Source organism: Colossoma macropomum, unplaced genomic scaffold, assembly GCF_904425465.1.
Source record: "Colossoma macropomum unplaced genomic scaffold, Colossoma_macropomum, whole genome shotgun sequence".
NCBI classification, from domain to species: Eukaryota; Metazoa; Chordata; class Actinopteri; order Characiformes; family Serrasalmidae; genus Colossoma; species Colossoma macropomum.
This window is the reverse complement of record NW_023495515.1, coordinates 1,116,692-1,141,243: the sequence shown is the minus strand read 5'-3', so window position 1 is coordinate 1,141,243 and position 24,552 is coordinate 1,116,692.

The following is a 24,552-nucleotide window of genomic DNA, read 5'->3' as shown; positions in this document are numbered from 1 at the left end:
TTGTCCATAGGCGGAGCCTTATTTTAGCCACGCCCCTGTATTTTAGAGGAAGTGAAACTACATCCCTGTCCCTCATGACCACATGGTGAGCAGTTAGATCCCATTGTTTTAAGGCAAATTTGTCCCAAATTCTGAAAATCAGAACATAAAGAATTGTCAGTACTGAAACAAATTTTCAAAGCTGTTCAAAGCTGTGTTTGCTAGTCATGTACTGACTAGTGTGTTTGAGTCCAACTGAGTTAAAAGTCTGAAATGCTTTCAACTCTGACTTTGAACCAATTCAGTAGAATCATCCATTTACCATAATTTAGCCTGTTTTTAATAATAATAGACTGATTAAATTAAAAATTACATTTGCACAGAAATGCTACTTGAGTGCAAACAGCACCCCCTGGTAGGGAAATATAAAGCTTTCACATGCTGCTTCTGTTTTTTCGCAGTTAAAATGTCAATTTGTTACACTTATTGAGATCCATACTACAAGTATTTTATGTGATTTTATGCACCAATTCTTGAGACTTTTATGGCACCAGTGCTACATGCTCAAAAGTTTTACATAAACCCTGGATCCATAACGTTGAGTTGTCTTCTCACAGTGGAAGGATGGACAGAAACACCTGTGGATTCCATTTGACTTTCTCCCAAAATGTGGTGTTGACTGGATATTAAATAAATGAAGGTTGATCTCTGACCTTTGCCCAGTACTGTGTACCTATTAGAACTCTACTGTACCTCATAGTGACAAGTTCTGGTAGATTCCACACCTAAGTAGCTCCACATTGACATGGATTTTGAAACAAATTCAATTAAATTCAGATTTATTTGTATTCTATTTTTTTCTAACAGCTGCTGTGCAAAAGCAGCTTTCCAGAAAAGGTGATCCCCCTTGATGTCGCAATCACATTATCACGGAAATTAAAGTACGTGTTGCACACCACTTTCTACAGCACACCAATTATCACTCCAGCACTCTCAGTGGCACTGTTTCTAAGGCCTATATTATGGATACAACTGAAATTTTATGATGATATGCATTCTCGAGTCCATACAGTCCATATATAGAAACTAGACAGCCTGTTTTGAATGAATATTTTTGTGATGTGAATAAAAGTAAATGTTTACATAGACACATATTCAACCTACAGCAGTTTAGCTCTGCCTATTCATTCAATCATGAAGTTATAAGGAGTGTTTCAGCCTGGAATGATTTCTGAATGAGGCTTAATACAGGACAGCCAATCAGAACATTGACCGTCCACTTTAGTAGAAATCCCCACCTTGTACATCCACTAACTGGCCACTTTATTAGAAACACCTACCCTGTACTTCCATTAAATGGTCACTTTATTAGAAACACCAACGTTGTACTTCCATTAAATGGCCACTTTATTAGAAACACCTACCCTGTACTTCCACTAATTGGCCACTTTATTGGAAACACCTACCTTGTACTTCCATTAAACGGCCACTTTATTAGAAACGCCTACCTTGTGCTTCCACTAACTGGCCACTTTATTAAAAACACCAACCTTGTACTTCCACTAACTGGCCACTTTATTAGAAACACTTACCTTGTACTTCCACTAACTGGTCATTTTATTGGAAACAGCTGCCTTGTACTTCCCTCACTGGTTACTTTATTTTAAACACCTTGTACCTCCACTAGCTGGCCATATTATCAGAAACCCCAACCTTGTACTTCCACTAACTGGCCACTTTATTAGAAACACCTACTTTGTACTTCCCTCACTGGTCACTTTATTAGAAACACCCACCTTGTACTTCCACTAAATGGCCACTTTATGAGAAACACCAACCCTTACTTCCACTAAACGGCCATTTTGTTGGAAACGCCTACCTTGTGCTTCCACTAACTGGCCAGTTTATAAGAAACACTAACCTTGCACTTCCACTAACTGGCCCCTGTATGAGAAACACCTACCTTGTACTCCCACTAAATGGCCACTTTATTAGAAACACATACCTTGTACTTCTGTTAAATGGCCAGTGTATCAGAAACACCTACGTTGTACTTCCACTGAATGGCCACTTTATTGGAAACACCTACCTTGTATTTCTACCAATTGGCCACTTTTTTAGAAATACCTACGTTATAAGCCACTCTATATGTAGGTGTACAATTGTAGACTGTAGATAATGGGTCATGAGAAGTCCACTACCCAAAAACAATGTAGTCCAGACAAACTCTGTGGTCAAAAACTGACCACTGATGAAAAGCTAGACTGTGCATCAAAAGATGGTCCACACTCTGTAACTGTACATTAATAAAGTGGAGCTACAAGGTAGGGGTTTCTAATAAAGTGGCCAGTAAGTATTCAATATAGATTTCAGTATAATTTATTTTCCTTTATTTTTCTTCCAATTTCTGGTTTACTGCAGTGTCGAGGGAAAGCAGAGCAGCACCTATCGCACCATTTTGCCTTACAGAACGCTGGATTTAATGATTTTTTATACATATCGAGAGACAGTGCAAGATTCTCTGTGCACTTTTGAGGCTCCTTCAAATAAAGTCAATTAGTTTCCATTGGCCTTAGCACACTCGCTGCGGAAAATCACTTGATTGATTACGAAATGGTGTTTTCTATTTAGAAACACAGCTCCGTGCCAGAAATAGTGCCATATGGTTTGCTGTTTGAGCGAGTGAGTGACATATTAATAGGACAAATCTCCTGCTCCGTTGCTCCACTAGGCTTTGTTCAAAAATGTAATCATGGCATGTTCCTCCATCCATCAAGCTCATTTTGAATTTGCCCCGGTAATGAGAAACCTTTCTCTCGCTCTCTCTCCAGCTTCTCCCTCTCTCTCCCCCCACTCTCTCTCTTTCTGAGGTGTTTAATGTGATTTAGTGAGGCTGAGAGCCTTTCGTTTATAAAGTATTAAAACTGCATTTACAAGCTGGGGTGAACGCAAAAGTCCTCGTATCGTGCAGAGTAACAGGGCGGAATATAGACACTGGACACCTCCATGTTGGTTTAAAATGACCGTTTCCTACTGACCTGGCCACTGAGGCCAGATTTGGTGGACACAGTTAGGGAAGGGATGGTATAAAATCACCATATATATGATCAAGGTTTTCAATATTGTCCCACTATTGTCAAATTATAATCACATACTAATGACACTGTAAGGGTCTTATTACCCCTTAACAAGCCTGTAGGCTGATTATCAATTGGCTGGTCATTACACTACATCAAGCAAGAACTGGGGTGAATTAAGTTGAGTTTACAAAACACTTTTTACTATCATACAGCACTGTGCAAAAGTCAGAGACCACCCTTCATTTACTTCATTTGCAGTCAATCTATTCAATGGTTTTGCTTTCTAATGTGAATCGGCCTTCATGGTTTCCAATGGAGACCACTTGTTTCCTGTTGACCACTTTTAGACCCTATTAAGAAACCACCAAATGCATTTAGAACTAGCCACTGGTCACCCATTAAACCATCGGAATCCTTTACATTGTGATATCAACCCAATGAAAAGCCTAAACACATTACAAAAACCATCAGAAACCAAGAGAAACACTTGATGCTTTCTATGGGTTTTTTCAGCAGGGGACCCAAACATGAATCAACTAAACTTGCAGTTCTAGTTCTAATTCATTTCCTACCTGCTCAAGACACAGATGGACCCATTACAATAACCACAACTAATGATTTAATGGACTTTGTAGTCATTTTTTGTCACTCTAAAGCATCTAATTTGGCTAATTAGCTACCTATCTTAGCAGGTAGCGCACCTTATTGGCTAATATGAAATATTGCGCTTTTCTGTGCACTCACTTTCACAAATTTACTCAAAATCAGATGTAGAATTAAACACAGCTTCATTTTTTTTTCCGTCGAGTATGACAGTACCAACAAAAAGACTCATTCTGTGGTCACTAGCATAAATGCTACTAGCATTTGCTTCTTAACTAGCTTATGCCACCTTATGTTGAGCCCTCTACAAAGTATTAAATCTTAAAATAGCCATCAGCACATCAACATAGCACCCTAGTTTACATTCTGGTGTCTTATTAGTCATGTAATAGTGCTTGGCAACTTCATCTGGGAAGAAAGGTTTCACTAAACTGTCATTAGCTTCAGCTGCAAGTTTCAGTACAGGTAAAATAGCAGTTCTACCTGCTTGTGAAAGGCAGAAAATGGGAAAAAGTGTAAGTGAAGTCCATTACATATTTGCTTGGGTGCTAACTTGGGATAAATACTGGGGAGGCCAAAAAAAAAAAGATTTCTGGATTTATGTGCTAATCTGGTGAGGAGGAATCATGGGTGAATACGTGTAAATGATTCATTTATTTTGTTTTTGTTATCATATACTTTTGTGCTGATGTAGATAATGTCATCTCTTGCAGAGTGAAACCGAACGGAGAGTGAAAAGTTGACCTAAAACCCACTGAAACTGACCCAAAGTGTCCAAATGTAAATCAATGAAATAGGAAAAAAAACACTATATTTATTTACGTAATATTTACATCTAACAAGTCTTCTGTAAATTCATATCACATCATGCGTGTCCTTGCAAAAACAGTCTTTTAAGTAGTAGTTGTCAGTGTTGAGTTACAGAGATCTCTTTTTTTTGTGATAGTACATGCACCTTTGACCTCCTTCAGGTTTACAATGGTCAGCATTGGCACCAAACAAGCCAAACTCTCCTGTCTGTCTCTTACTGTTACTTGCCTGCGTGTCCTTGGGCTGCCAGCTGTTCGATGCTGGGATCAATATATATTCATAATAGCTTTGGATTTCATTTTTAAACCTTTTTTACAGCCACAGTACACGTAGAAAGTAACCCAAACAAAAAACATACCCCTCAACTAGACAGAATCCACCCACATTGTGCTTTGGAAAGCTGTGATTCTGGTGAACCCAGCATGAAATACTTTTTCTGGTCGACTCTGCATGCCTAAAATCCCTACTGTTAACTGCAGTTTCACTATAGCAGCTGTTTTTTGTAGACAATTCTATGCAGTTTCACTACTATTGCTTTTGTCCAGCTTTGCCCCGTTTAGTTTTTGGGGACAAATGACCCAGTGCCCCCCCCCTAGGTGGCGCCCATGCATACTTGGGTACATTTGCCATTGCAGCCTCAAGCACAAGAACATATGGAAGCTTTAGCAAAAGTTCTACCAGGAAGACTCTAATGCTAGGTCATTACTCCTGACCAATCACGGGCCTACACCTGTCATTAAAATGACTGTCTGGTTGTCCGGGGTTAGGTTCCACCCCTCCTATCTCTATCCGGCAGGATTAGCGAGGGTCTTGACACTCCAAGAGCTGGACGAAGGACGGGACCTATGCCAAAGACTCCTTAATTTCTACTGAATTGTTATCTTTGAAAGTGTAAAATTCCTTAGAGAATATAAAAAAGCTTGGCCTCCTTCACTCTTGCCTCTTGAGTCCTTCTGGCAGAATGACAGTTATTACCAATATTTCGGCTGTTATGTTTGAACTGATTGTAAATTGTACCGTTAATTGAGCTGCTTCCATTCGGACCGAATGCAGGTTATCAACCACAAGTACAATCAATCATTCTGACTGGTCTACACCAATATGTATTATTCCACAGCTATTAGGAGTCCCAACTTTATATCTCTTGAAAAATGAATAATTTATCCTTAATGGCTGTTTTGACTGGAAATTAAATAAGTGAATGTTTCGGCTTATTCTCAACTTTTTTTTAATGAGCTGCAAGTGAGAAATAATAATTAAGGGTCACCACATAATACAACTCATCACATCACTGTATCTTTGTGGAACAAATGGCATCTATTTCACTACTGTGCCTATTTATAGAGAGAGATAGACTGTTTCTCAGCTGAATTAGCTGTTTAGGTACCAAAGCTGCTTATTAGACTGTCCATCCTCGCTCATGACTCAGAGCTACTACGGCCCTGTGGGGTCTGAGTGGGAGGAAACAACAACAACAACAAGGATAAATAGATCATCTCTAGGCAGCATTTGTGTGTTTATTAAGGTATCACTAGCATAGGCTGTTGCTATGTTATCCTACGTGGTTGCTAAGGTGTTGCCATACCATGTCTATGCTATCTCTTTTTTGCAAAGGCCTGGCAGTTGTTAAGGGGTTGATAGGCCATTGCTATGTTATCCCTGGTGGTTGCTAAGGCATTGAGAGGCCATTGTTATGTTAACCCTGGTGGTTGCTAGGGCATTGAGAGGCCATTGCTGTTAAATTCCTAATTTGCTAAGGTGTTGCCATGCCATTTCTGTGCTTTTTTGCTGAGGCATGGCTTGGCAATTGCTCTGGTATCCCAGGTGGTTGTTAAGCTAACAAGCAAACAATCTGCATCTGTTGTAAACACATATACTCCTACATTGGTCCTGTAGTAGTCCAGAGAGTGATGTTTTCTGGTTTATATGCGATTCTGTTTATGTATTTTGAAGGTGTGGGGAACTTTTGAAAAACTGCAAGCACTTCGGGGCTGATATTTAAAGATTCTCCATGTTAGGTTGGGGGATTCCTAATGGTTGTATGACATTTTTGCACAATCCTTGCTGGGCATTGCAATGAGAGAACATTAATGGAATGCCCCTTTACATTGTATGTTGAGGTTTGCATTGAAATCTCTGTAGTTACTGAATAACAGGCCTTAGTATGTAATAAGCCTGGGATGTTAAAGGGTTAAAAAGCAGTGCACTTTGTTACAACTGGGCACAATTTTGGGTAGCCCAGGTCAAATGACATGTTTTGCTGCTAAATTCAACATACTGGACAAAAAATAAATGAGTAAATTATGAAATGCTGCCTGGTCTCTTTTATATAGAGAATATTTTAACTTATTTTCACTTGGAAAATGTGCAAAACATGTCATTTGACTGGGCGTCTTCAAACTTCTCCACATGACAGTATGAAATATGTGACTTTTTGGCTTTAGTCCCAAGGTAGGGAGTGAAGCATTGTTCCAGGCAGTTGCTCTTTTGGATCACAGTGTGTAGCTGAAGTTAGTGTTGGCATTGGTGAATGACTCATGCACCCGTCTGCTTCCACGCTGCCAGCACTGTTTGTATGTGTTTATTTTTCTGCACCTGAGATTTCCACTTCCATGTTCTCTTTGCAGACTCATGGTGAGCAGATGGTGACTCACTAATGTCAAACTCCCTGCAGTGCAGATACTAACTTTACTAGCGACACAAATTAACAGGTGGACGAGCAGTCTTTATTCACAGCAACTGGTGTACTGTATGGCCAATAGTATGCAGACATCTGACCATCAGACCTATATGAGTTTGTTAGACATCCAAATCCAAAACCATAGGCATTACTATGTTATCCTTGAAGGTACAAGGGTATGGTCCAACTTCGGTCCAAGACAATGTGCATAAGTGCAATGGAATATGGTACAACAATGTTCCATAAGTAAAAGTACAGATGAAGTACCCTTGATGGTACCACCCAGTGAGAAGAGGGCATCCCCAGGGCCCTGACGACCACCGTGAGAGGCGGCAGGAGGGTTGGGCCCGAAGGATGAAGCCTGGTGAGGACGGCGCGGAGAGGAGAATCGTAAGTGAGTGGGGGACGGCACGCAAATCCTAAGCCTTGCCTCGTGGGCACCGCCTCCAGTCCCACAGCGAGGTCACTTTAATTTGCCTTACTATCAAACCCAGGCGGCCAAGCTGTGGAGTGGGGATGGTGACAGGGAGGCGGTGCTCGAGATTTGCGTGTGTCCCCCCTCACTCACGGTTTTCCTTTCCCCATAGTTCTCGCTGGGTTTTGCCTTTGCTCAGAGTTCGGGGACCGTCTTCATGACGGCTCTTGCAGTCATCATCAGGGCCCGGGGGATGAGTGCATTCCATACAAGGTTTTATTTGCTTACAATGGCCTCTGCATGTATCTCACCACCATGAATGTATATATTCGCACCTCCTGCTATTCTCCATACAGAAAGTAGATAAATCTAATAAGCTTTAGTTGGATTACCACTATTTTACCAACAGCACCATATAAAAACTCAGAAGACGTGTACTTCACCGGTGGTTTTGGGTAGTAAATAAAATGGCTATATTTGCATTGTGTATATCAGTTGTTCCTATCACCACTGTGAAGAAGTTTGAGTCTGTAGTTTCCCTACAAAAAAACATTTCACATCAAACCACTTTGAATGACTTTGTTTACATCACAACGAACAAATTAATTCGAAAAATATGGGATCCCCAATTAACCCCTCATGATCACAGGCTTATTACGTACTAAGGCTTATTATTCAGTAACTACAGGGACCTGCAAACTGGTTGAGCCATTCCTAGGTTATAGAAGTGTGCAATGAAATGTTGGGCCTAGTGGCAAGACCTGGCCATTTAAGGGGTTAACAAAGGACATCAAGGAAGCCGAGATCGTGGGTTTTCCAGCACAATGGAAAAGGCCTTCTCAGGCATCAGGAAGGCAAAGGCTACCATGCGTCAGCTGGATACAAATGAAGATTAGCTGAAAGTTGGAAGGGAATGGGATGGGGAGTTACTGAGCACCGTTGATCACTCCCCCCCACATGGGATGACGGCTCAGCTCTGGCTCAGTTCCAGTGGGTAAAATGTTGGCAAATAAACTTTCCCAAGAGTGTGGGAGCCTTTTCGCTCCAGGCCTGTCTGTCTGTCTCTCTCTCTTCAGTAATAGAACAGTGCTCAGTGAGGCATGCTGTGATGAACAGGGCGGATAGTGAGCGCAGCAGGAGGGATTTACGTTTCTAATCAGTCAGATTTAGTGTGAATGAAACCTGCCCTGCTTTGCTTTATTGCTCAGTTCATTATCAGCACCCACACTGCTGCAATGAGGTAAAATGAGAAAATACAGGTTTCACCATCAACTCTGTGAGACCGCTTCTGTTTCGCCATGTTCAATGTCTGATTCAGCTGCTAGCTTCATTTCTCTTGGAAAAATGAACTACTTCAATGGGAATTCCACTGATTTAAAAAAAATACTCTGCAAAATTTTATGTTTAGGATGTAAATAAAGTAATTCAGAGTGGTTTGTGTGAAATGATCCATTCTACAGAGTCAGAATTGTTCATAGCGGTGATTATGACTGTGATGCCTGAAGCCTGAGACATTGGTTTTCGGTAGTCTGGGACTGTAAGATTTGGCTAAACATATATTAAGATACCATTTATGATACAAAGCTCAGTTTAGGATAGTAAATAAAATATCTATATTTGTGCTGTAGACAGTGTGGCAGCTGGTTTCTATCACCACCACTGTAAAGACAGGTAATTTGGTACATTTCCCTCCACTTAACCATCTCACATCAAACCACTCTTAATGATTTTCTTTACATCTCAGTGATTGAACTATGGCATTCAACAAGTTCCATGATATCAAGTAAAATCTATTCTTCCATATATCCATTTCCTGTGCTATTAGCTGCCAAACAACCCCAAAGCATAACAAATGCATCTCTATGCTTGGCAAGGTGTTCCCTTCATCAAATGCTGCTCCTTTTTCTCTGGCCAGTGTTCCACTTTTGCTTCGCCAGTCTAAAGCATGCGTTTCCAAAATGCCTCTGGCTTATCTAGACTTTGTTTTGCATGCATCAGATATTGACTTATGTGGTGGGGTTACAGGTAAAGTCTCCTTGTGATAATTTCCATTTAAATGTGCAGACAATGCTTTTGTTGTCATGTGGGGGTTTTGCTTTGCCTTTTTGGACAGTATGTGTGCAGTTCTATGCAGTTTTCTTGGTCTTTTACATTTTGCTTTGACTTCCACAGTATTACCTACCTTTTATTAATGAAATCTTTGTTTTTATCTGTGGTACCTTTGATATTGCTTACTGCTTTGTAGACATCAGTTTCATTTTCAGATCCTCAGCCAGCTGCTTAGAGGAGCCCATGGTTGAGCTAAAAACTCTAAATGGCAATTCTTGACCTGCTTAGTGAGTCAATTAAATTCTGAAACTTTACTGGAAAAGTGTTCACACTTTTTTAATGCTTTTAATTTTTAAATTAATCAAATATAAAGTAACTGCGTATTAACATTCGCAGGAAAAAAAAACTTGTAGTTTGTTGAAAAGGTTCTATTTACTTTTTTTCACTTCAACCAAATATGTTATTTGGCCAGGGGTGCCCAAATCTTTGCAACTGTTTTAGAGCTCCACCTGCCATGCAGGTCATTTTCTATGTGTACAATTACAGACTGTAGCCCATCTGTTGCTGCACAATTATCAGTCCCCAACTACATTATTCATCATTGGTCAGTTTCTGACCATAGGTCAACTGTTAAGATGTTCCTTTTTTAGCCTGCTTCACATTGCTGACAGTTTCTAATTGAAGTTCTGCAACAGTAAGTGTAACAAACATGCAACAATAGAAAAAAAATCACTCTATGTGTATATTTAGCTCTACATCACAACAAGGGGTAAAATGCGTGAACTTTGCCTTATTCCTAAGACAGCAATGCCCTTACACTGTCACAAATAGTGACACACAAAGAAAACATGCTCATTTGCATTAAAAACATTTTGAAAAGCTGCGTGTCGCCAAACATTTGACAGGCAGTGTATAAGAGTCTGAGTTCTGCAGAGGTCGTAAGGTCACTGACTGGAAGGTAAAGCCTTAGATTGCTCCATCAACAATTTTAGATAGTGGAGCTTAAGCCAAAGAGGAAATAGTGAGGGCTTAATAAAAACATGCTGCTCCTTAAAGTGCAAGGGTCTTTCCAGAGATTGGTGATACACGTGAGATACATCGTGATGCATCAGTTTAACAGTCGTGACTGAACCACATCATTTTTGGAACAAAGTGATTTTTAAGCCAAAATATTTTTTTTTTCAAACATGAAAATCAGAAAAAAGGCCAGATTCCAGTACTGTGTAAATACTTCCTTCAGCCATGTTTGTGTATTAAGTATTTTTTTAAATATATTTATGTTTAAAGTAAAAAATGAACAAATTAAATATAAAGTTTATATTTAATGACACACTAAATCATTTTCTGAGGAATTGTAATCAAACTAAATTGTTCAGTTCATGTCAGATTTTGTAAATTCCAAACTTTTAACCATTGATTCTATTTTTTTTAAAGAAGTGTATAAACACACACACACACACACACACACACCATAGACATATACACACATAAATACACACACATACATGTGTGTCAATACATGTTGTTGTACAATTGTGTTATTTGTGTGTGTATGTGTGTGTAGTGTATCTATATGCCTGTGTGTGTGTATATGCATGTATATATGTGTGTGTATGTGTCTGTGTACTGTTTATGTGTCTGTGTAGTGTGTGTGTGTGTGTGTGTGCATGCATTTGTGTACATATGTGTGTATAGTGGGTGTGTATAGCATGTGTGTACAGTGTGTGTGTGCAGTGTGTGTATATGCCTGTGTGTAGTGTGTGTGTGTATATGTGTGTTGTGTATGTATATATATGCATGTGTGCAGAGTGTGTGTGTGTGTGTCTACATGCCTGAGTGCATGTGTCCATATGTGTGTGTATATATGCATGTGTATGTGTGCAGTGTATTTGAGTAGATATGCCTGTGTGTGTGGGTGTATATGCATGTTTATGTGTGTGCATGTTTGTGTGCGAGTGTGTGTGTCTAGTGTGAGTGTGTGTGTGTGTTGTGTGTGTATAAATGTGTGTGTGCACGTGTGGTGTGTGTTTGTGTGTATATATGTGTGCACACTGTGTAGGTGTGTGTGTGTGTGTGTGTGTGAGAGAGAGAGAGTGTGTGTACAGTGTGTATGAGTAGTAGGACAAGCTTGTACAGCAGTAGAGATCAGAGATAGACTCATTCATCCCTCAGTGTCCTCTCTCTGAGAGATGCCTCTACAGTGTCACACTATCACATTTCTCCCATCTGTATAATAGCAGGGAAACAGCAAACAGCAGAGAGAAGCACTGCAACTCTCAAATGTGATACATTCACACACTTAGAGCAGAAACAATGCAAGCAAAACAACTCCCACTGACACACACACACACATACAAAGCCAAGGCTGAGTAACTTCTACAGTTTATATTAAAGGAATTCTACAGCCATTTTCAATCTAATCTCTATCTGACACATCTGTCGTGTGGAGTTTATTACTTCTGACAGTAAATTTGTTGACTTACTTATAACCCACTTATAACCAAGGCCAGCTGATTTAAATAGGCTAGTGGGGCTAAGCCCTCCCTCTCTTTCAGAGAAAAAGTAATAAATAAAGTTTTCATTTTTGGCATCCACATTGTTTACTTGCTGTTAACAAATGACTAGAAGCTTATTATTTTGGACTTCGGTGGCGAGGCTGGATTAAGAACCATCTTAAGAGCCTCTGGATGTTGATGCTCTAAGGCCCCCCTTACCTCCTGCTGCCACTGAAGTCACCCCCACCAGGCACCCACACACATTATGCATTTCCACTGCAAACAGTGGGCCAGATTCATAAAACTCAACAGTAACAGGGCTACATCATGCAAGACATGCAGCATCGTAAATAAGAGCTACTCATAAAGTCAGCATTTAATGCTGCGGCATCCCAGACAAGAACCAATCAAAATCCACTGGTAAATGGGATTATACATATTCAAGACCAAGACACCAAGAAATGCTTCAGGGAGTTTGCAACTTTTAATTATAGGAGTTATAGTTCAGCATGTAAGATTTTATTTCTCATTAGTAATAATTCAGGCCTTTTTGAAATTCATCATAAATGCAGTACATGTTTTTTTATTACAATCTACAATAAAATTGATATGCTGAAATGCTGTTCAATATGGGAAGCTGTTTTAGCTTTTATGTCTTGTTTTTCTTGATCTCAGGAATTAAATTTACACGTGAAAATTAAATTCAACTTCAACTAGGAAATTTCACATTCTTGATATCCGGAATTTGATTTGCCATGTGAAAATTAAAATTCCACTTGTAAATGTTAAATTTTGAAATTCAGTTTGCTAGTCAGAAATGAATTTTCACCAGTTACTGACTTTGAGGGTCAGATTGATAAGAAATCTTTATTGATCTCACTTTCACCACTGCAATAATGCTCATTTCTATTAGCACCCAATATGTGCAATATTATATTAGCACCAAACAAATGGTAGATCTAGAACAGGTTTACAGGGACATTTATATCTTGTCAAGTTCTGTTCATGTTGATAACTAGAAGGTTCAAACTTTAAATTGGCCTCACAAAGCCATTGCCATGAAATCCCAGGTGGTTGCTAAGGTGTAACTATGTTACTCCAGGTGGTTTCTAAGATGTTACTAGACTATTGCTACAGTAGCCCAGGTGATTGCTAAGTTGTTGCTAGGCTGTTGCTACATTATCCTAGGCGATTGCTAAGTTGTTGCTAGGCTGTTGCTACATTATCCTAGGCGATTGCTAAGTTGTTGCTAGGCTGTTGCTACATTATCCCAGGTGATTGCTAGGTTGTTGCTAGGCTGTTCTTATTTCATCCTAGGGGGTTGCTAAGATATTGCTTGACCATTGCTGTGGAATCACAGGTGGTTGCTATAGTGCTGCTGGGCTATTGCTGTGTTATCCCAGGTGGTTGCTAATGTGTTATTAGGCCATTTATTTAGTATCCCAGGTGGTTGTTTTCACTTTCGCTAAGTTTCCTGGCCTGTAAAAACTCCACCAACAACACCATGATGGTAAAATATTACCATTCTTTTCTCTGGAAAACTAGTCCTTATTACCCAGATAGAGCTTAATTTACTAAGACTTCTTACTGAACAATTCATAAATGCATCTTCAATAGTATGTGTTACTAATGGCATTGAGAAACTGCCCATTAGCTTCCATTGTAAATGATTTTCAAGTCAATAGGAAACGTGTTGACATCATTGTCTGTAGTAATTGCTACATGCTACAACTGTGACATAGTGATAAGCTTAAAAACCATAGGCTTTTGATTTAAAATCTAGACACCATTATAAATTACCTTCCCTATTTATTTTAGTGGTTCAAAGCAAAGGACAAATGATTGCAGACACTGGCAGCTTGGTAGTAGAGCTTTGAAAAAGAGTTATTACATTACCTTCCACAGCAGTGAAATCACTGGAAGAAAAAAGTCTGTATGCTTGAAAGTAAAAGCAATCCATAGAAGTTGAAAGCTGTGAAATAAATGCAAAGAATAAGTTGTTCCATTTCTCTAAATGTATTACTATCTCTTAATGGACTTAATGGACCCATACCTTGGAAAAACTTGCTTTCTGTTCGCTCCCCAGTCCATATATGGGACCTAAACTTCAAAAACAGATTTTTGCATTCATAATGGTTTTGATGTCACAACCATGAACACATTTATACATGACCACACATTAAGCCTATAGCAGTTTAGCCCCACCCATTCCTGTTGAAGTGATATGAAGTGTTGTTCCTGCAGACAGTCTGTAGGAGAGTTAACAGAGTGGAAGATGTGGAGAAAATGATTAAACATTGTTTTGTTCATGGCTGTAAGGAAGCAAAGAGATCTTTGCAGCCTTCCAAAGGATCTGCCCATTGATGTCCTTGAGGATTACAGGGAATCAAAAAAAAAAAAAAAAGATTATTTACATATATTAGCCTGAAAGGCACAGTATCAATAATTGTTACTGCTTAATTCTAGGGGTTAAGGAGAGCAGGCATGCAAACACATATGGCATGAAAAAGTAAAATGTTCATAAATCTACCATCCCAAATCATAAGAGGATTTGTAGAAAATTGTAATGAAAACTAAGCATTTTTGTGCTCTCTGAGACTAAAATATAAGATCAGAATCCAGTGTCAGAAATTGTGCTTTCCACATATGTTAACTTAAAAATCTGCTGCATATCAAAGCAGCAGTAGAGAAAAGAAAGAATTTGGTATATATCATCTTTTAAGACCCCTAATAAACAATGATTATAAGTGGAAGTCATTCTAAACACTCTGAATGCCCATAATTTCTGTTCGATCTGAACTAAAGCCCACATTGTACAAAGTGCTTGGACCCCTGTAATTGCCACTCGCAGCTGTAATTCATGGATGGCCTCTTAACAGCACAGTGGTCACAACAGTCCATAGAAATCAATGTGTTCTATTAAAAACAGCATCAAGTTCAGACAAAAACAGCTTTACCTGACTGTCTTGGTTGCAATTAATATTAATTTACACATATTAACCTTTTTTGAATGGCAAACTTAATGCTAATGCAAATGATAGTTCATTCCACTGTTAGTTTAGCAAGTTAAAGTTCCAAATGTAGCCAAAATGTAAGTTATTTGAACTGTAGAATGTTTAACAAACAAGAATAAAAGAACTTACGGTAACACTTTCTATAAATGTCACATTTGTAAGCATCTATAAACACATGTATAACATGTTATAATGCATTCACAAGGCATTATATACATGGTTATAAATATTTATAAAAATGAATTACACTGAATTACACTTTATAGCTATGTCTATTATACATAATGAATTGTTAATCACTCTATAACACATCACTACACTACAGTACAGTAATGCTAATTTCTGCTAGCGTTCTATTGGATATGCAATAAGTTAGTGTCAAGCTAACGGTGGTGTACATTGACTTTCCCACATTGGGTAAAACACTGATGGCAGCTCTAGTTTAAACTCTGACATTTGAAGCCTGTAATGTGCTTTATTGTGTATGTTTCAGTAAATCCTTCAGCAAATACTTCAACTTGAAGCCTCACTCTGAACACTGGAGGAGGCTTTAGTACAGTACGCTTCACTTTACTTAGAGCGGACAAATACCACTTATGAGCTCTTATAATTTGTTATGATCAGTACTTATAATGTATTTTGTTAACAATTCATAATGCATAATAAGCGTGGCTATAACGTGTAATGCATTTTTTATAAATATTTATAGCCATGTTTGATGCCTTATGAATGCATTATAACATAGTATGAATGTATTTATAGATGCTTACAAACATGACATTCATAGAAAGTGTTACCGAACTTACTGTCAAATTCCAATTTGGCTAAGTAAATAAATGAATAAGTAAACAAGTAACTAAATTACAAGAAAAAAATGTAGAACCCAGATCTTTTGGTAACTCTTTCTATGAATGTCACCTTTGTAAGCATCTATAAACACATTCATAACGTTATAATGCATTCATAAGGCATCAAACATGGCTATAAATATTTATAAAAATGCATTACACGTTATAGCCATGCTTATTATGCATTATTAATTATTAACATAATGCATTATAAATACTGTTCATAACAAATTATAAGAGCTCATAAGTGGTATTTGTCCGCTCTAAGTAAAGTGAAGCGTACTGTACTAAAGCCTCCTCCAGTGTTCAGAGTGAGGCTTCAAGTTGAAGTATTTACTGAAGGATTTACTGAAACACTAAAACATTCACAGTAAAGCACATTACAGGCTTCAAATGTCAGAGTTTAAACTAGTGCTGCCATCAGTGTTTTACCCAATGTGGGAAAGGTAATGTACACCACCGTTAGCTTGGTATTTGTCTTTACTTTACGCTCTCCAAGCTGGGACTGACTTCTTTGGCACTGACATTATAACATGTTATTAACACTATTTATAATGCATTATATTAACACTTCATAGTGTATAATAAACATGGCTATAAAGTGTAATTCAGTGTAATTCTTTTTTTAAAAAATATTTATAACCATGTTTATAATGCCTTATGAACACATTATAACATGTTATAAATGTGTTTATAGATGCTTACAAATGTGACATTCATAGAAAGTGTTACCAATCTTTTCATTACAATACTGGGCTTTTTACTGGCACTGTTTTACTAAAAACCTTCTTATTCACAGGAGTTAACCAAACTGACCATTGACCACCCTCCCCCACATGAAAAGGCCATGATTTTCTTCTGAGAAAAGGAGCTAACTACTTCATTTACGCTAGTTCCTGTTTCTCTGACAAATGGGAGATAATGAGAGATGAGCAGGCCGCTTCAGAACAGCGTGAATCATCGTTACATAAAGTGCGGCTATGCACATTCATGCAGGACAGCGTGTTATAAGTGATATCTCTAAAAGCTCAGATAGCACCAACGAGACAGATTTTCGTGGGCTCGCTAAAAAAAGAAGGTTTCTTTTGCCTGAGGCGCAGATGTACTACCAACCAAAGAACGGTGAATGCTTCAGAGCAGGCAGCTGAGTGATGAGGTAAATGCTGACATTTTTCAAATAAATTGGTCAGTTTTTTTTTCCTCGTGCTTCAACAAAAACCTCAGGCGGAATTTTCTTCTGTTGAAGCTGGTGAGGGATGGTCAGCTTTTCTACTCCTGTCTGGGTGTTTCCTGTTCTTCCTTAATTGACCCCTCCCTTTCTATTGGGATACAGTATGTGTGAGCTGTCCTCTAGCCCTTCATCAGTGGTCAGTTTCTGAGCAGTGTCACTGCTGTGCTGAGAATAAACTACCACCCAAATAATACCTGGTCAATAGGGGCCCTTAGAAACTGACCAATGACGAATGGGGTAGAGGGGGGCTAAGAAACTTAGCCCCCCTCTACCCCATTCATCTACCTTATAGTGGACCTATAAGGTAGATGTTTTAATAAATTGGCCACGGGAGTGGACATACAAGGTTGGGGTTTCTAATAAAGTGGCCAGTGAGGGAAGTACAAGATAGGCACTTTTATTAATTTGGCCAGTGAGCGGAAGGACAGTGTTGAGGTTTTATTAAAATGGCCAGTAAAGAGAAACACGAAGTTGGGGTTCCTAATAAAGTGGCCAGTGAAGGGAAATACAGAATAGAGGTTTTGTTAAAGTGGCCAGTTAGTGAAGGACAAGGTTAGGGTTTCTAATAAAGTGACCAGTTGAAAATATAGGGTTGGGGTTTGCCAAGTTGCCAAAGAATGGAAGTACAAGACTGATGTTTCTAATAAAGTGACCAGTGAAGGGAAATACAGGGTAGGGATTTCTAATAAAGTGGCCAGTGAGAGGAAGTACAGGGAAGTGTTTTGTTAAAGTGGCCAGTGAGTGGAAATACAAGATTGAGGTTTCTAATAAAGTGGCCAGTGAGTATACATTGCCAGTTTTCTATGTGTACCTCTCGAAGTCTTGCTTATGTTCTTCTAGCAGCTTAAAGATCTGCTTGCATCGACCTTGATTCTTGGAAAAGCTTTAATAAATGCACTCAGTCCTTCCATCCAACCACCACCTGCTTGAGAAGAGACAGTTTTATGAAGAGTCAAACTCGTAGAGGAATAAGTTAAACTTTCTCCAGGCACACATTGATGCAACAATGATTCTGAAGGACGCCTTGACGTCTCGTCATCCATTCGCCTTATTGCTGTGATGTTTCGTCGAATTAACGCTGATGTGTTATGGCAGCATGTTGGCAAACCTGCCTCCAACTAGAACTCATAAACTCATAAAAATGTGTCATCAGTTGTAAATTTTTTCCCATCTTATGTCTCGTTTAAAAGTTAAGGGCAAACAGCTACAACGTCTCGGATCAAATGTCAGCGAGCTTTTCGCATCTTGGATCGATTTCACCCGCCCACACGCGGCAAGACTTTTTGAGTCGGTGCAAAACAAATCTATTCACATTCTCTTCCAGCTTTTAATGTCCTCATTTCGCATTAATACAAAAACCTTTACCCTCCAGTGCTAAGCAGAATGCCTGAAGTGTTAAAAAGACCAGAGGTGCTTCTGACGAACAGGCTGAGTCTGTCCTAACGGGGATTAATCACTCTCTCAGCCTCGCCATTGAGAATTTTTCAGCCTTCAAAAGCCGTATTGCCTTAGTTCCAGCGAAGGAGATAGCTGGAGGTTGAGATTGTTTTGATTGGGTGGGCCAATGGAGGACTTGGGTCTTTGTGGGCTTTATCCGGTAAATCTCCGGCTTTGGGATACAGAAGGTGATTCATTGGAGAGGAGCGACCTCATTCAACTTCTTGAAAGAAGAACGTCACATGGTTTATGTTGGAAGGACGCAACGCTGTGGCCCTGGCTACCTAAGAATTCTTTCTTCACGCTAAAAAGATTCCACTTTTCCTCTATTGACTCTTGACCGTGAAAAAAGCATGCATGTACTTTCTTTTATGAAATGGATAATAACATTATCCGGCATAACCTGAAATACAAGAGAACTGAACTCTAAGGCACATTTTTATTACCAAGGTGATCCTACTCTTACAGTGCATTAAGTTGATTACAGTATTGCTCTCATACAGTAAGATGTAATTACCTTTTCCTTACACACTTCCAATTCATAGTTTGTGTAGCATGTTAACATAATCTCCAAAATGGTAACTTTTTAGGCGAAGTCATAAAAATTCTTAACTTCTGATTCTGATTGGTCAATATCAAAAATGGAATTTCATTCATTCATTTTATCTTGTAATTTTGGGTTATTCCCAGCTGACATGTCCAATGTGGGCCCCATGTGGGTTTTAACTGATGGATTATACACCGATCAGGCATAACATTCTGACCACCCCCTTGTTTCTACGCTCATTGTCCATTTTATCAGCTCCACTTACTATATAGGTGCACTTTGTAGTTCTACAGTTACAGACTGTAGTCCATCTGTTTCTCTGCATACTTTGTTAGCCCCCTTTTACCCTGTTCTTCAGTGGTCAGGACCCCCATGGACCCCCACAGAGCAGGTACTATTTGGGTGGTGGATCATTCTCAGCACTGCAGTAACACTGACGTGGTGGTGGTGTGTTAGTGTGTGTTGCGCTGGTCTGAGTGGATCAGACACAGCAGTGCTGCTGGAGTTTGTAAACACCTCAGTGTCGCTGCTGGACTGAGAATAGTCCACCAACCAAAAATATCCAGCCAACAGCGTCCTGTGGGCAGCGTCCTGTGACCACTGATGAAGGACTAGAGGATGACCAACACAAAATGCAGCAGCAGATAAAATGGACAATGAGCATAGGAGGTGGTCATAATGTTGTTCCTGATTGGTGTATGTGGGCCCCACTTGGATTATAGCCATATTGAATAATATAGGTCCTTGTACAGTCAATGTACAGTCTTGTACAGTCTACAGTCATGGGCCCAGATGGGTTCTGCCCCCCAGTTGGGTTACAGATGTGGGCTCCACTTAAGCTGCCCACTCCTGTCTATGTGTGGGTCATGGGTCCTATTTGACATATCCTACCTGCCCATCTTGCCAATAAGGGCCCCACCTGTAGCCCACTTTGGCGCCATCATCAGCCCATATAAGGGAACACAATAAGGGACCTCTGTGGACAAGTTGACGTTGGCTCAAATGGTCCCCACTTGCAAGTTGTTCTTCTCTTATATAGTTCCCATTTCAGACAGAGGTCTTATCATTGACACTGATGGTATTTCTATTTGTTTTCTTCTTCTTCTTGACAGTTTTGTTCTCAAAACAATATTAAACATACAGGTAGACCTTTGAGAAGAGATTTTAATCTGGTCTGCTCAGGTTGTGAATAGTTTTTACATTTCTTTTATAAAGACCATAGCAGCCACTCTGTTGGCAGTGCCAGCATGTTTAATTTGTTTGTTCCACTCTGGAATGATCATTATTCATTCAGGACTTGATATTGATTCCTGAGATTTTCAGGGAGGCCTGTGATCCTGGCTAATAAGCCATGCAATTCAGCTTCAGAAACAGTCTGAAGGTATATCTCCATTCTGAGACAGGGTGTGAAATCGCAGTAATCGATATTGACTGGCAATGCATAGACCTATCTCTTTCATATATCGTGCAAAATAGGCTGTACTTTATTGCTTTTCCTTTTGTCTTATCTTTCATTTGAAATATGACCAAAAATCTAACCATTATTTCAAGTGCAATGGCTGAAATAAAACAGCTTAAATCTTGCCATGAAATAAATATTTTTATCAAGTGCCACAATTGTTGGTACCCCTAGAAATTCTCATGAATGAAATCTTACTGAATCATATTTCCATTTATATTAATGTTTAAGTTCACCTGAGTGATCAGGAACATTGAATGATCAGCAATGACGTCCTGTTTCACTGAGGTATAAATATGAGGTGACACACAGGCCAAATTTCCTCATCTATTGCTATAAGAAAGACCAGAGAAGACAGAAATGATGTACAACAAAAGGTTGTTGAGCTGCACAAGTCAGGAAATGGTTACAAGAAAATAGCTAGATGAAAATGACCATTTCCACTATCAGGGTAATAATTAAGAAGGTTAAAGCAACTGGAGATGTTAAGAATCTGCCGTGAAGAGGACGGATGTCTATATTGATCCCACACACAATGAGGAGGATGGTTCAAGTGACCAAAGAATCTCCAAGAATCACAGATGGGGAATTGCAGGCATTAATTAGGTTTTAGGGTCAGAATGTTTCCCAACCTAAAATCAGATGCCACCTACTTAACCACAAGTTGTTTGGGGAGGGTTGCAAGAATGAAGCATCTGCTGTCAAGGACCAACAATCTCAAGCACCTGTAGTTTGCCAGACGTTACTGGAACTTTCAGTGGGAAGGTGTCAATGACAAGGTCAAATGAGACCAAAATAGCACTGTTTGGCAACAAACACCAGACGTGGGTTTGGCGGTGGACCCATGATGTTAAGGGGCTATTATTCTGTCACAACCATGGACAATGTGTTTGGATACTTGTTATCATGGACTCCATGAAGTACCAGCAGATATTAAATCAAAACCAGACTGCCTCAGCCAGGAAGCTTAAATTTAGCCATGGTCCATCTTCCAGCAGGACAATGATCCCAAACACACCTCAAAATTAACACAAAAATATTTCACTTCCCACAAAATCAAGCTTTTGCCAAGGCCATCCCAGTCCCCCGACCTAAATGAGCTGGATGAGCTGAAGAGGAGAGTTCACAAATGTGGACTTTGGAGTCTGAAGGATCTGGAGAGGTTCTGTATGGAGTTGGAATGTTCTTAGATCCATTTCCATGTGTTCTCCATTCTCATTAAGCGTTCATAGGAGAAGACTCAGAGTTGTTATCTTTGCAAAGTGAGACTGCACAAAGTGTTAAATGATGGGGTGCCAACAATTGTGGTAAACAGAGATTTGAGAGAAGTATTTATTTCATGATAAGATTTAGTTTTTTTCTTTCAATCATTGTACTTCAAATAAAAGTTAGATTTTTGTTAATATTTGAATGACAAATAAAAAAAAAGCAATAAAGAATGTTTTCAACAGCCTATTTTGTTCATGTTCACTGTGGGTGGGGGCAATATTTGTGGAAGGCAGTGTATCTAGAATGTCTAGTAATTCTTAAATCAAAAGTGTTTTGCAACACAGAAAAAACTTTTCAGACTGTTCACACACCGTTTTAAGTTTCACAGCCTAAGCAGCTGTAGCATTGTTATTATGTCTGGAAAAGATGAGATCAAACAGTCCCAGAATTCCTCCAAATTAACATCATGGGAAATGAAACGCACATTCGAAGAAAGTGACATTTGCAAAGTAACACAGTCAGTTTAGCGCACAAATTAGCTCTCTTCCTTAACGCTAACAAGGCAAAACAAGCCAAATATGTGTCGTATCTCATAGAGCATCTCAGAGTTCTGTAAACTTCTTCTTTTGATGCTGTTGTTCAAAGGCCTGACCCCAAGCTAGCTGCCAGTGTGCTCAGATCCGAGGAATCGGAGCTGTGTGATGTCACCAAGTGATCTCTAGCAAAGCACACACTAGCGCCATATGCTAGTTAGACACTAGAGGAGAATTCCCAGAGCCCTGAGCTCTTTATATGATACAGCAAACCTCAATGTGATACATTAAAGGGACATTTGAAAGGGCCCTGGGAGTCACCAAAGGTCATATAGGAAACAACGTGGAGCCGATTCTTCAAAAGGCACTGCGTAATGCTAAATGTTTAGTGATGATATTTTGCAATGTTTGCAGTATTGTGAAGTTCAAATAAAGTTATGAGTGGCAACATTGACGCTGGATAGATTCTCATTATTTTTCTTTAAAATGTACAAAAAGTGAGTGTTTCAATAAAGGAATTTAATCGTGTTTTCAAACGGAAACATGAAATGGCAACCCCGACCTGAAACATAGGGCCATGGGAACTTAGGGCAAAGAGGGAGCATGATGCCCTTGAAACACAGATGTTTCCCAAATATTTCGGTGAGCAAATAAAGGGCACTGGAAACCTAGGACCCTGAGAACATAGTTTCCTAGACATTTCACTGAGCAAATGATGAACCCTGAGAACATAGGATCCTGAGAAGATAGGGCCCTGTGAACATGAGGCTGTTTCCAAGACATTTCATTAAGCAAATAAAAGACCTGGGAACATAGGACCTTGGAAAAGTAACACTCTCGAAATACAGGGCTATCTCCTAGACATTTAAGTGAAGAAATAAAAGGAACATAAGATCTTAAGAACACAGCACCCTGGGACATTTGGAATGTAACATTGTCTACTAGACATTACAGTGAGCAAATGCAGGGCTCTGGGGACATGGGACACCTGGGAACGTAGGGTTCTGGAGGTATAAGGTTGTCTCCTAGACATTTAAATGAGCAAATAAAGGGCTCTGGGAGCATAAGATCCTGGGAAAATAGGACCCTTGGAACACAGAACCCTGGAAACATAGGGCAGTTTCATAGATATTTAACCCTTTCGAGTCTGAGGGAATTTTGATTTTTGCAAATTTTCTTTAATTCACCATAAAAGGCACTTGCAAATAGCATGATACTCATATGTTTCATATCAAAATGTTCTGTTATCTTCGTCGCTACTTTCCAAAACCACTGTCGCAACTTCAGCAGCTGTAAACCTTTTGCATGCCAATTTACATGTCTCTCTGATTTTGACAGAATGAAGAATAAAGGGTTTCCAACATGATGTCATAGATTTCCTGAGTGTCACACCTGTTTTCCACGTTGGTCAGTTTCACACAAACTGTAGATGACACATGAGTCAACCAATTACACATGGTGGGAGGCAGATGATGTGCATTGCAACCCCTCCTCATAGCCTCATGACTCTGGATGTGAGTCAAGGACAATCCTGTGATAAAATGAAATTGAAAGGGCGACTCTACAGATTCAGGAAATATTTGAACCGTATTTCTGCACTGTATTATTGCAAAGAAAAAGAAACATATATTGAAACCTTGAATTTGATGCATGGATGAGTTTGTAGACTCGGGAGGGTTAAATGAGCAAATAAAAGACCCTGGGTACATAAGGTCTGAGAACATAGGACCTTGGGATTGTAGGGATGACCCTGATAGAAGCATATCGAACAGACTGTTCTAACCACTGGATTGGTGGACCTTGTCATCTCGGCTACTGACCTCATCTTAATCGACATCAATCAACATTCCAAATCACCTAGGAAATGCACTCAAACTGCCTTTCAGCATTTAGCATGATGGCATTTTTAGCATTTCACATAGCCACGTAACCTGCTTTCGCTTGCAGCGAGGATAACTGCCTTTCGCATTTTGTGCTGGATTATTACAGAAGGATTTGGAAAGGGATGATCGTGTTTTTGTTTCTTGATTTGCATCCTTGTCACCTTGTCACCCACGGAAAATTGCAACGTTGAAAATGTACCTATTCTTAGAAGAAAATCTACAATAGCACCCAAGTGCATTTCAGTAGGAGGTGACATAGCAAACAATTAGCAACCACCTG